This window comes from Aphelocoma coerulescens, chromosome 2 (genome assembly GCF_041296385.1).
Source record: "Aphelocoma coerulescens isolate FSJ_1873_10779 chromosome 2, UR_Acoe_1.0, whole genome shotgun sequence".
In the NCBI taxonomy this organism is placed as follows: Eukaryota; Metazoa; Chordata; class Aves; order Passeriformes; family Corvidae; genus Aphelocoma; species Aphelocoma coerulescens.
Window position 1 is genome coordinate 164,466,503 of NC_091015.1, and position 13,269 is coordinate 164,479,771.

At 40.0% G+C, this 13,269-nt stretch overlaps 1 protein-coding gene across 2 annotated transcripts in view; it reads right to left on the reverse strand.

Moving 5' to 3' along the window:
* The window catches only part of PTK2 (protein tyrosine kinase 2), a 194,278-nt gene that overhangs the window by 153,474 nt on the left and 27,535 nt on the right, over nucleotides 1-13,269 (reverse strand). The window lies entirely within an intron of this gene.

Sequence of the window (13,269 nt, forward strand, 5' to 3'; positions counted from 1 at the left end):
GCTGATTTTTGTCACCAAGGCACATTAGACACAGTTGCTGAACATTTTAATGGTAAATGCTAAGGCTGTCTTGAGCTACAAACAATGACCACTGTCTCAGAGTCTAAATGGAACGTATTAAAAATTATACACTAAAGAAGTATACATTATATTAAACTCTAAGTCATTATATTGTCCCTGCCTGCTTTTCTATTGCCATCTCAGTACACATCATCATGACTGGGACCTGAGGTGCCCATCAGCGTTCAGAACAGAAACTGGAATCCATAAAGAACTAGAAAGAAAGAATTACTCAAGTCTGTAAGGACATGGACTGGGGACAGAGGTCAAGTGGTTCATGAAAACTGAAATAAATACAAGTGAGAGGGGATGAGAAAGGGGAACCAATAAAACAAATGAGAGAAAAACTGAACTGAACCTAAGGAAAAGGTCTGCACAGTTACTTGGTTAAAGGAAGCAGCAAAGTTGAGTAATAAATTGTCACACTGGGTACAAAATCCACATGGAAACTGAACTTTAACCACAGATGTAGCAGCTGAAACAGATGCAGAGATTATCGGGGCAGATGGTGACGGCTTTGCTACCTATTAGAAGAAATAACGAGGCTCAATAAATTTATTAGCCCTGCTCTCACCAACAGATTGTTACAATTCATGTCTGTGGCTGGAAAACATGATGAAACGTGAATACCAAAGAGAATTACACCTGAAATTAAAGGCAGCCCACTAAACATTTCAAAAATGAACTGCACTGCTCTGAGGAGATGATGAAACAGCAACACAAAGTTGAAACACACTTAAAGCATGAAATCAAAGTGGCAACAGGACATCACAAAAAGCCCCCAGAGAAAATACTGAATGCCTTAGTCTGGTAGAACACAATATTTAAAAAGATAGTAAAGTACATTTAAAAGATGTTCATCATGCTGTCTGCTTAGGAACAAAACTATCTTACATGTAAGAAATGCCTCGAGACAGGAGAAATGCAGCCAAGGAGACACAAGAACTGGGGGAAGCAAAAAACCCAACAGCTCCTGCACAGAATCCAAATCAGCACATACGGAATGGAGCTTTCTTCCATCACAAAGAGAAGTTGCAGTGACAATTAATTTGGAAAGTTACATGAAGATAAATGTTGCATCATTTCTTCTGTTTGTATAAGTTTAATTGTTTCCATGCTCTTTTTATTTATGAAGTCACAAAAAAATTCCTGCTTGTCACTAGGCTACACAATACAACTGCAGCCACATGAGTAAAGCATCTAAAACTGTGGATTAGAAAATACCTTTTTTGATTTTAATTTTTCTACAGTGATAGAAACTAATGTGTAAATTCCATTTATAATTAACAACTATCAAATTATTTAAGTTACTACAAACACTTAAAAGTGCATTAAAATATTTTAATTTTTGTGTACTGGGCATGTTTTATCGCAGCATTTATTTCTTTTGAAGCAGATTATTTGGTTAAATGTGCCTACACAACAGATGTCAGGAAAATAACAGTAAACATAACCCCCAGAAAAGTATGTTATTATTGTTATTATATACACACAGGCAGAAAACAATCGTTTACATCTCAGGATTTAAACAGGGAAAAGCTCTGCAGCTAAGACACACACACACACATATTTTTAACTTTAAGAAAGACCTGATCATATCCCAGCATTTGTTCCTAACACCTGAGTTGCTGTTTCCGCTGTGATCTCTCCCTGCCAGCGTTCACACAGATCCTGTTACTGCACCAGGACCTTCCCAAATGGGGCACTGACACCATCAGCACCACTGCTATATTTAACACTGTGAAGATTTCTTACTTCCATGTTCCACTGCAAATTAGTCCCACAAGTGCATTAACTGAAGAGCCGCTGCACCTCTGGGACAAGTCTGCTGAACAGCTTCCTGCAACTGCACTTTCTTCTATTACAATTTAGTGCAAGAGACTGTTTTCTGCCATTAACTGACATACATTAGATCTAAAAACAAGTTGGACAGAAGAAATTGAAGCCTGAAGGTCCTATCAGTATACTCAAAACTGTATATATGCCCTTAGCAGGTTACTTGTATGGTATTTCTCTATTATTTCCATTAAGCACAAAGTCCTCTATAGGCTGATGTATCTTAATTTTAGCAAACACCAGCCACTACAGAAATGTCAATTTGTGACAGCATAAATGAAATAAATACTTCACAATTCCAAGGATAAAAGTAACAATTCCGCTCCTTTGTGTATACAGACACCACAACAATAAGTGAAATGCTCATTACCTTCAGGTGTTCCTGTTAGTGTGGAGTCACTTTACGAATTTCTTACTGTTGAGTTTACCCCATCTCCCCAGCTCACTCTCCTCTGGCTTGAAACTTCTTAGCTTTATTCTCAAATATGGTTTTTCATTTAACATTTAACACTGAAAAAAGAGAAGTGGATTCTGTCCACACTTTAAAAACTTCCTTCATGGAGAGGTAAACTGAGAGTACACACTTAGGTTGCTACTCATTTCAGGTTGCATATACAAACTTGCCTTCTCTGCTGTGTAAAACTTCCCTCTTTTTGAAGCACACTACAGCATTTCAATCTCTAGAGAGAAATTCAACCAGTGCTGAGATTTGAAGAGGAAAAAAAACAAAGTTAGGGGTTTAATCTGGTTTGTGACTAAAATGAGAGGCTTGAGAGCATTTTGGAGAGCTGTCCTGTTGGGAAGGATTCCCTCATATCAGGGAGGCCTGGACTGACTTTTCTCCCTCCTACAACTCAGTTTCTGAATGCTTGGAGTGCTGTCACACAAACCACATTTACAGCAGCTGTACAACATGAACCAATCTTACTTCTTTATCTGCTCCAAAGTAGTTCTTCAAAGTGAAATCTAAAATGAATCATATTTCAAGTGCTTCTGCTCCTACTGATCCTTTTAAGGGATCACTCGTTCTGCATTTATATTCTTAAGTATCTCACTGTGCTACTTGGCAGGGAGCAAACTGCCAGTTTGAACAGGCAGAAAGAAAAATTACTTTCACATCATATTCTTTATCACAGCCAAACTTTTACATACTTTGTAAAGGCTAATCAGTTCTCAGAGGAAACTGGTTCTATCCCCATGTAGATATTGGGAGGATGGAGCAGATGGCCTCAAGAGCTCCTTCCCAAGCAAGGTTTCTGTAATACTGGACACAGATGATTGTAACAGACCAGGAACAAGCTGAAATTACTTTAGAGGTGCTACAAAATAACAAAGTTCCTCAGCTAAAGAAAACTTGCCAAGTAAACCAGTTATATACATTAATTCACGGAGGAACAAAAAGGACAGTATCTTAAAGAAAGAATACTACTATTACTTCCGTATGCACTGAGATGGTTTGGGGCATTACAATCCTCAAAGAGGCTGTGTGGATCACAGAACCAATAGTTTTTTCTATGATTTATGGATGCCCTGAGGACCGGATCTCTCTACCACTGTATTTGCTTTTATAAAACTATGCCATTTACATTGCAGAGTTTCACCAAATGTTTTCTTAGAAATGGAGCTGCAACTTTAAATCTTCCTTCCAAGAGTAACATCTAATCATCAAAACCAGGAATGTTTAGTGAGCTTCTGTTGGGGTCCCTTCCCCCCCGCCATGTGGTCCTGGGAGAGGGGCCCTGGGGGGAGACACGGAGTTTCCCTGCCCCTGGGCAGCCTCGTTCCCCATTGGTTGTTTTGTGTTCCCCTGTGCGGGGAAGGACCCTCGGGTCCCGGGATTGCAGCAGCTCCTCGGCAGAGCCCTGGCCATGCGGCTGGAGAAATAAACATCCCTGAAACATCTACCAAGAATCGGTCCTTGTATTTCTTTTCCACAGGCCTCGTTGATTGATACGTGTGTTGCAACATCCCCGTTGCAACAAGCTTCCTATTCCTGCCTCAAGATAAAATGAGAGAATGGCTCCATGGACAACTCCAGAGACTCTGCCCCATCTGCAGCACTGATCTCCTTCCAGAGCTGTGGTTAGCAGCCGACCACAAGAAATTTAATCCTGTTCTCCTGTAGCAGGAGCTGGCTGACTCCAGCCTAACAGCATTCCCTTGAAATTAATTTAGATATTCAGTTCACAAACATCTCTCTTTCCAGGGAAGAGTGAAGGCTCACAGCACACAAGGACCACAGACCACATTCTCCAAGAAGCCAAGCAGCACATGTCATTGGACAACAATCCTTCCAGCTAAATGAGGAGTATCACAGACTCAACATAAAATGCAATTTTCCTATTTAGCCACAGTACCAAAATAATTTAGGAATACAGATGCATATTCAGCTTTTAGCCTTTTGTGGCTGGTCCTGAAGGATGTTGTTTTAGAGGCTGGATCCAACCACCTCGAAGTCTCCTTTCCTATATTCTCTTGCAGGCTAAAAAGATGTTCCTCTGATCTTTAACAAATTTGAGATTTCATCATCTGTAAAAATATTTTTCTTTTTTTACAGAGCAAATAAGCAAGCAGAAAACACAAGTCATCTTTCAAGAAAAATGCTTTGTAAAATTACATTTGTTGAAAAACTGAAGGATTTATCCATGACCATCTGACCTACCGAACAAAGACCTTGGAAACGCAATGAATTCATCCTGACAGCACACCCATTAAGGAAAAGTTATTAAAAAGTTTTACAGTATGATTAAAAGATTTTATAAACCACCAGTTGCATTGTTCTATATATGTATTTTTTCCCCTTCATCATTAAAAGTGCATCTCATTTGTAACCTCCATCTAACCTACTTCTAATTTAGCAATCTGCAGGGCTGAATGTTAACAACCTTTTATTATATCATTTCACATTAAGACCATTTTTAGGGCAATTTTCAATGCAACTCAATAAAATCTTTTCATATACTAGCTATGTAGAACGAGAAGCAGAAGTGCCTCACTGTAAAGGCCCATTTTTCCTAAACATTTTATTATATTTACAAGTCTTAATACTCCAGCTGTTTTGGCTTTCAGTAGCTGCCCAGATTTCCAAACACCAATACCTGACACAGTATTCATATGTCAGTCATAACAGCACTAAAACCACCATTTGCTTACTTAGAGTTTTTCCCCCAATTGACATATTTATTGCATTTGCCTTAGGCACAGCAGCAGCTGAACATCCAGCTTAGCTGCAAATCTTCATCTGTACCCTGGGGAGAGATGGAGGGGGACAATTGTAGGACAGACACCTCCACCCACTAAACCTGGCAGCAGTTTTTTTGTGCTTTGGCCAGATCAGAAGAAATTCAGCATACAAAACCACACATCTTGTGTTTACAGCCCTACTTCACAGGAGATCCACGTTGCACTGGAGTTCCTTATTATCTTGGTTTAAATCTTTGCTTCAGCTGTGAGTATCAGCAGTAATGATTTAATCCTCTCATTTCTGTCTGCTGAAAAGGTTAACGAGCAAGCGGCCAACAATGAACTGCTGTGACACCTTGCAACGTGCACAGCCTGTGCTGTGCTTTTGAGAAGTTCTCTTTAACCAGTTATTAGTTCTAAGGCAAGCTGCTGCCTCTGAAACACAAAAGCAACACAGAATTTAGCAAGGAAAAATGAGAGGACCAACTGAAATACTGCACAGAACACTAAGGGTTTTTTCAAATTATACGTTTTGTTGATAAAACAGGTACTAGGCACGTCTATAGTCTGATGATCACCACATCATGATATACCTCAGATGGCTTTAAAAATATGCAAAAGCATTGAGGATTCACACCAGTAAAACCACATCAGCTAACTTGTCCCATATGGGGGAACAGGAACACCTTCAGTTTGTATCTGTTTCAATAATTTCTCATTTTGTTGTCAGTTTACTATCACATTCCTGTCACTACTCCACTCTTCTGTTTGTACCTGCTTTCCTTTGCCCATTTGAAAACAAAATCAGTATTGAGTTTCCTTAATTTATAGCATCTACACAAAAAAATAAAATCATGCAACAGTTTCAAATCTCAATTTGCCCTCTTCTACTGATACTCCTCCAAAATCACTCTGCTTATGCTTCTTAAATACTAGTTTTTGAAATTGAAAAAATCTAAACTCTGATTAAGACCCTCAGAATAATCTACCTGTGTTTTCCTCCATCTCAGCTGAACTCTGCATGCACCTTGACACTTCAAATTCATTTTTACCACATCACTGAGCATGACCACTGAGTTATCCATGCAGTCACCAGGAGCCAAATTTTCGACCAGGCACACTGAACAGTAGAATATTAAATGAAAAGGTTCTGGTGGAAGTTACATTTAAGGAGATTACAAAGAGCAAGAGAAATCACTTGTCATTACTCAGGGCAGGCAGGATCAATCTCATTACATACTGAGTTACAGAACATGCAGTATCTAAGCAACTCAGATAAAGAATTTAGTCTCATATCTACACAAGTACTATATGCACCTTTTGCCTATGGGGAAGAGAGGTTTGGATAGAGAAGAGGATGGAGTAGTTCCCCAATAATTGGTTTTATTCAGCATCACAAAATGGGTAAGTGAACTCTGCAAGTCTGCAGGTGATAATAAGCTCTTATAGGTCAGCAAAAGTCTTATCAATGGGGGGAAAAAACCAACAAGGATCTCACAAAATGAAGCAAGTTGCTAAGACAGCAGCTACACTTCAGCACAGAGCAGTGATGTAATGCATCTAGGGAAAGAATTCTGAGTAATACCTCCTTAACCAAGTAACACTTGCACTTTCTCCAGTTCCAACTGCGGGAGGAAGGCTGAGTCACTGTTTTCTCTGGAATCATCAGCTCAAGCTGGAGTAGCTGGCCAAAGGCAATAAAACATTGTGTCTCATTAGCAAGGGCATTGAAAACATGGTACTTAAACATATTAACCGTGCAAAACAATAAAGCATCAACTTGTTGTGTCCAGTTCTGGTCTCTGCACCGGAAGGAGGTAATGATGTCTGGAGCTGGGCAGCTGAAGTAATTGAGGGATGGAGCAGCTGCCAAGGAAGGCCAGATTATCAAATCTGGGGCCTCTCAGAAGGGAGGACATGAGGCTCAGGGTGAACATGATCACAGCACAAGTGGAGGGGGTGGAGGAAGAAGAGAGGAAAAAAATAAGAAAAGGAATAGCAAATAGATGCAGCACCACCATTAAACAAATCCTGCTAGTCTGAGCAGTAGGGAGCATTTGAGGAAACCACTTGAGATTAGGTTCAAACCAGTAAGAGTGCCTTCTCCACAGCTGGCACTGAGCTCCCTGCAATTCCTGCAAGAGAAAGCATGGAGAGAGGTGCCACCAGCCACTGGGCCAAGCATGCAAACTCCGTAAATAACATTTTCTGCTGCCATCAAAGCCCAGTGCTGGGCTGGGCAGTCACTGGTCTCATTTAGCAGCATCTCTTGTATTAGCAACACTGTGGCCAGTGATTGTCCCCCTGTGCTGGGCACAGGGGAGGCCACACCTCGAATTCTCTGCTCAGATTTGGTCCCCTCATGACAAAATGGATATTAAGGTGCTGGAGCATGTTCAGGGAAGGGAAGATTGCTGAGGAAGGGGCTAGAGCACAAGGCTGATGAGGAGCAGCTGAGGGAGCTGGGGGGGCTCAGCCTGGAGAAAAGGAAGCTCAGGGGGGACCTTATCGCTCTCTACAGCTCCCTGACAGAAGACTGGAGACAAGTCGGGGTTGGTCTCTTTCCCAAGTAAAAAACAAGAGGACAAGGGGAAATGGCTTCAAGTTGTGCCAGGGTAGGTTTAGACTGGGTATTAGGAAAAACTCTTTCACAGAAAGGGCAGTCAAACACTGGAAGAGGCTGCCCACAGAAGTGGCAGAGCCACCATCCCTGGAGGTGTTTAAAAGATGTGTAGATGTGGCACTTGGGGACATGGTTGAGTGGTGGCCTTGGCACTGCTGGGTTAACAGCTGGAACTAACAATCTTAAGTCTTTTCAAACTAAAATCATTTTATGATTCTCATGTTCTTAAACTCCCTGTTGTAGCTCTGTGAAGTCACAAGTTTAAACATCACCTATAAGAACACCTACTCAATCAAAAGTACTGTTCTAAGGATGTCAGCCACATTACAGGAATATTCTTACCCTTTAATGGCTTATCACAAAAGGAGATGTGTTTAAACAAGCCTAGGAAACTTTAAAAGCACTTAAGATGTTTAAGCAGGGACATGTGTGTGCTGGCAGTAATTCAGATCTATCAGGAATATCTCCAGCACTGTGATCTGTGATCACATAATCCTGATGGAAATATTGTGACATTTTACGAACATAACAATTCAGGCCCTCAGGCAGGCTTAGGGAAAGCTATAGACATGTACTCTATACGTGTGTTGCTACCCCCTACTTGTACTACAGAGTGCTTGTTCTTCCAAGTGATAGCTTTAGTGGATGTTTTTCTTTCAAGAAACATTGTCTTGACATTGCTTGCTATGATTGAAGCTCCCTTGTCATTTTCTGTGAAGGACTTGTGACACACAATGTGCCACCACAAGTCACCCACGCCTTCAAAAGGCGACAGGATTGTGTAGTTCCTGCACTGAAATACAAATTAGCTCTGCATGTCAGCAAAGGCTGGTTTGTGCTTTAGGTATGACAGGAACTTAGCACAGAGCACGGAGGTGTTCCAGAATGTAAAATAGATGTGTTTCCATGTACAGAAATGAGTGCCAAGGGCACAACCAGGAAGGGGAGAGAATGAGGAGAAATTACCTCAGGCAAAATATTAAAAAGTTCAAAACAGAGCTGCACATCCCAGACCACACGGTAAAAGAAAACTGCTTTATTGGGAGTTTTTTTAGAGGGGGAGGGGGTGAGGTGAGGGTTTTGATGTGGTTTTAAAACGATAACTAGTTAGAAAGATTTAGAGTAACAGATTAACAGTATGACAGAAAAAATACCCGAAGTTTCTTTTTGGGATACTAGACCAGTACTTTGCATGTTTTGGGCGGCTTTTTTGTTTAAACACAAATTCTTAGAAAGTTGGGCGAGTCATTTCCTTTCATGTTTCACCACTGTAAAACTATGCTGTTTCCATGGTTCTGGCCCACACATGGATTCCATTGTTACAGCAGTTTTTCAGCAGCTAGAATAAAGGTTTTAAGTTTTTCTTATTTGAAGTTACAGATGGGTGAAAGGAGGTTGAAGATAATAGATGCAGCCAGCACAGAGCAAGGGAGAAAAAATTTTAAAGTTTTGCAGTAAAGAACACATACGAAGTAGCTTGTCAGAAGTTTAACAAGATTATCACCTTTGCACACACATTGTTCTTACCAAAAAAAAAAAAAGGGGGGGGGCTTAACACTTCCATCCATGAAAAAAGTGACTTAGTGCCTAAGAAATAACATTTTATTGCTCACAGTGGGATTACTCCAAAGTGTTCACAGTGAGTTTGACAGCAGCCGCACAATTTTACTCTGTACAGAAACCTCCCCAATAAATAAGATGAAATCTATTTTTAATAAGAATATCGGGGTTTTCTTAGCCCAACGGTGACACTATGGATGGAGAAAGAATTTGCTTCAGCTGGAGCTTGTTCTCAAAGTGAAGCACAGCATCCCTTCACAACAAATGAGCATTTACAGCCAGAGCTACAGAGGCTGAAATCAGTTCTGCAGTGAGACATGACAGTTTTGGCTCTTAACCATGTAAAAAATAAGAGAGCTGAGGACACTCAGGGTGCTAGAAAAAGTCCAATAAATTCACCACCATATGCACGGGAACAACTCCTTTAATATCATCTGGGTGTTTCCACAAGTCTTACACATCCTCCCAGGGACACAGATTACACCACTTCCAGTTACTGTAGTGGAGGTACAACATGCTGCAAGCTGTCATTCTGGTGGTTTTCTGTGGTTTTGTTTTTTTTAAATAAAAAGTCAAAAGAGATTTCCAAAACCAAGGTTACAAAAACACATTGATTCAAGAACCATATAGATCAAGTAAATTATTTGTTAAACACCACAGCAGACACAAGGCAACAAGAACTAGCAAGGAGATAAAACCAAATTTCTATCATTACACAAGAATATACAATTCTTTGTAAGCCAAAAGGACACAGAGCCTATGTCAGGGTGTAAATAGGAGTTTAGGGGCAACAGAAGTAAAGACAACAAATCAAGAAAGGGCAGAAGAGTCATTATAGAGCAATACATTATGTATTTATCTAAACTGACAAAATTATTTTTTCTTAATATGTTGCATGTTAGCATGTTAGTTGTGTTAGGCTGGTTCCCTCCTCACACCACAAGGCTGATGCACCAGCAGAAATAGAGAAAAAACTTTTCCCTGGCATCTCCTCTGCTTTCTCTGACCCCTTTAATAAAGTTTTTCAGATGGAAAATAGACAGAAAATGAATTAAGACAGCAAATAAAGATGACAAGTGAGGCAGGGAGAAACCACGGGCAGAAAAAAAAAAAAAATCAGGCAAAGAAAAATACACACATACATCAGGACAAAGAAACCCAGAGATGACTGACAACATTAGATTATGAAGGTAAAGAGGGGATAGTGGGAGAACAGGAGTGCAGACAGAACTGCAGCACACAACATGAGACGGGCTTTCTTCTCCTAATTGGTTCTGTCATGTAGCCGTCGGAGAGCGACTCAGAAGACAGCAGCGCTGGTGTAACAGGAAACCCCCCCAACACATCTGTTCTCTGCAAGAACCTGATCAAACAGGAGACCCAGTTGGTTTGACAGAACACAACACACGTGCAGCTTCCACATCCCGTTGGCTGCTCCTTCCCAGCTCAGCCATTACTCATCTCAGCAAAGGGAACAAGGCGAAGTTTGTTTCCAATTCGGCACCACGCGAAGTTGAGCACGTATGATTAATGGATTCTCATTTCCACAACCCACTGAAAAATTTCAGCTTGGCATCATTAAGATTCTATCAGCCCTGAATTGCAACTTAAGATAGTATTTTTCGCCTTAATCTGCTGCTCTATTTAATCAATTTAATGCACAGTAAAAACTTAATTTGACAAAATTGAAAGCATTATTTCTCCCTGCCTCTGGCATGAAACAGATTAAGACCACCAGAAATACTTGCGGAAAGATTTAAGATTCATTACACGTTGGGTGGCAGATAAATATTAGATATGCTATAAACTCTAAGTCTAAAAGCTGTGGGTTTTAGTTAATGCTGCAATTACCCCCCAGCAGCTAACCCAAGTCACGCTTCCTACACAAGCCCTGACTGTGATTTTTGAAATCACATCTCCTAAAACACTATCTTGTACAATGCTGACAAACTCCACAGACAGTAGGGAGAAGGAACAAGGACAGCAAAGACAACTTCTCATTTATATACACTTTACACCTCTCCTGTGTAGGTTCCTGGCAAAACTCAGGTTGGATAAGGGCACAGGTCAGAACACGTTCTAGGTCCAGGATGAAATAACAAACACCTTACACCCCTGCCCAAAATTCAATTTAAACTAGTTAAATTATCCACAGAAGGTGGAAAGACAGTGATAGAAAGCTGCCACATCAATATGTTTGGAGGTCTCTACAGACAGTCTGAAGCTCCAAGACAACTCAAGTTTCAGCAGACACATCCACAGTTCAGCCCCAGAGCTGGAGGTACCCAAATGGTCCCAGGTTAGGATTCGAGCTGATTCTCAAAAAGCAGCTCCTCTCATCCCATGGCCAGGGCTACAGCACGACAGCACTACTTGTACTGGGAATGGAACACTTCTGCCTTCAGGGCTGTCAAACCAATTTTCCTCATAAATAACTAACAAGCCAATTTAAAGGGCAGCAGCGGGGAGAGGAATCCTGACAGCATGCTGCTCACAAAGCACACTCATTACTTTCCTAGCTAAGAATCACTAAGTCCCTTAGAAACTCTGACTTGCCTTGTAAGTATTTAAGTAGAGTATGACAAGTTTATTTGAAATGGATTTTAAAGTTATTGTAATTTTGTACCTAGACATGACTTCTTGGAAAAGAAAAATCAAATACAAAATGCATCTACCGTTAAAACAATCTGAAATTTACTATTCCTGCTGATGTTAAGAAAAAGCGCTGCTTCACTTGAAAAGTACAAATACTTCAGTAACAGGTCTCTCCATTTATGTCAAGGGATTACATAGTGTATACACTTGTATAATTACATCTTACTTCAACTTGCTTTGTTGATATATAAAATGCAATACTAATGGTGAATACCTACCCTGCTGATATGTAACAACTCCTTATCAGTAAACCAAGCTGGCTGGAGCATAAAGCAAATCATGATGCAGTCCTTTAAGAATAAACAGAAAAGAGCCAAAAATATCCTAATTATATAAGCGTATTTGGTATAGTCCTGTGTAGGCTGAACTCAGTGAACAAGTATTTTCTGCACAAAGATAAGAGTTCAAGACCACAAAGGAGTGTACAGTATAAATGGGGCTTTTGCCTCAGCAGTGAGTACTGGGAAGCAGAAAAACGTAAATCTTTTGTACCACAGTATAATCCATAAGAAAGGACAGCAACAGTAATAAGGCCTAAACCAAGAAAAACGTTGGTAAGCTTTTAAAATTCTTCACTGATACTGTAGTTTATTCCTTTCCCCACCATTTCACAAGAATGAAAAAACACCAGCTCACCTCTTTGGTTATTTCAAGTAAGGATATATTATTTGAGGATTATTCTCTAAAAAGCTTTTCCATTTCTGATCATTCATTGCTCATGAAGCAAGGAAAATAAGCAAAAAGAAACCGACCCAGCTTTCTCTGCTTCTGATCCAACTTGGACAGAGTTAGATGCCACTGAATCCCACCCAACTGAGAACAAAGAACTGAACTTGGTCACAATGATGATCCAGAGCTGAACTGACAGTTGTTTCACGCACTTCCAACCTCAGTAACATAAAGAAGGTGAACATTTTCTAATTACTCTATGTTCTAGTTTTCAATTTATCATGTATGAAGTGTCAGGTACCCCAAGCACATTAAATTATTTAGCATACATTGTAACTGTATATTCTGCCTCACATAATGTGCAGAATACATATGCAGTGCTTATTAAAATTTTTAAATTAAAATATTGAAAAAACATTGAGTTCATCAAGGTCTGCAGTTCCCCAGTCTTCCCTCTCCAAATTGCTCCTGAACATATCATAAGACTCACCCTGAAAAATATCATTTGAGTTCAAGCTTGAGGCATAAATGAGAAAGAAAATGGTCCAAATTAAAAACCTTATTCAAATCTCCAATAATTAATAAAGATATTCATTTTCAAGCCCTTCAAGATCTAAGCAGGTTCAGAGTGGACACAAACTTAGATTTGCTTGAATATATTAAAGTAATTCTGGCACAAAATC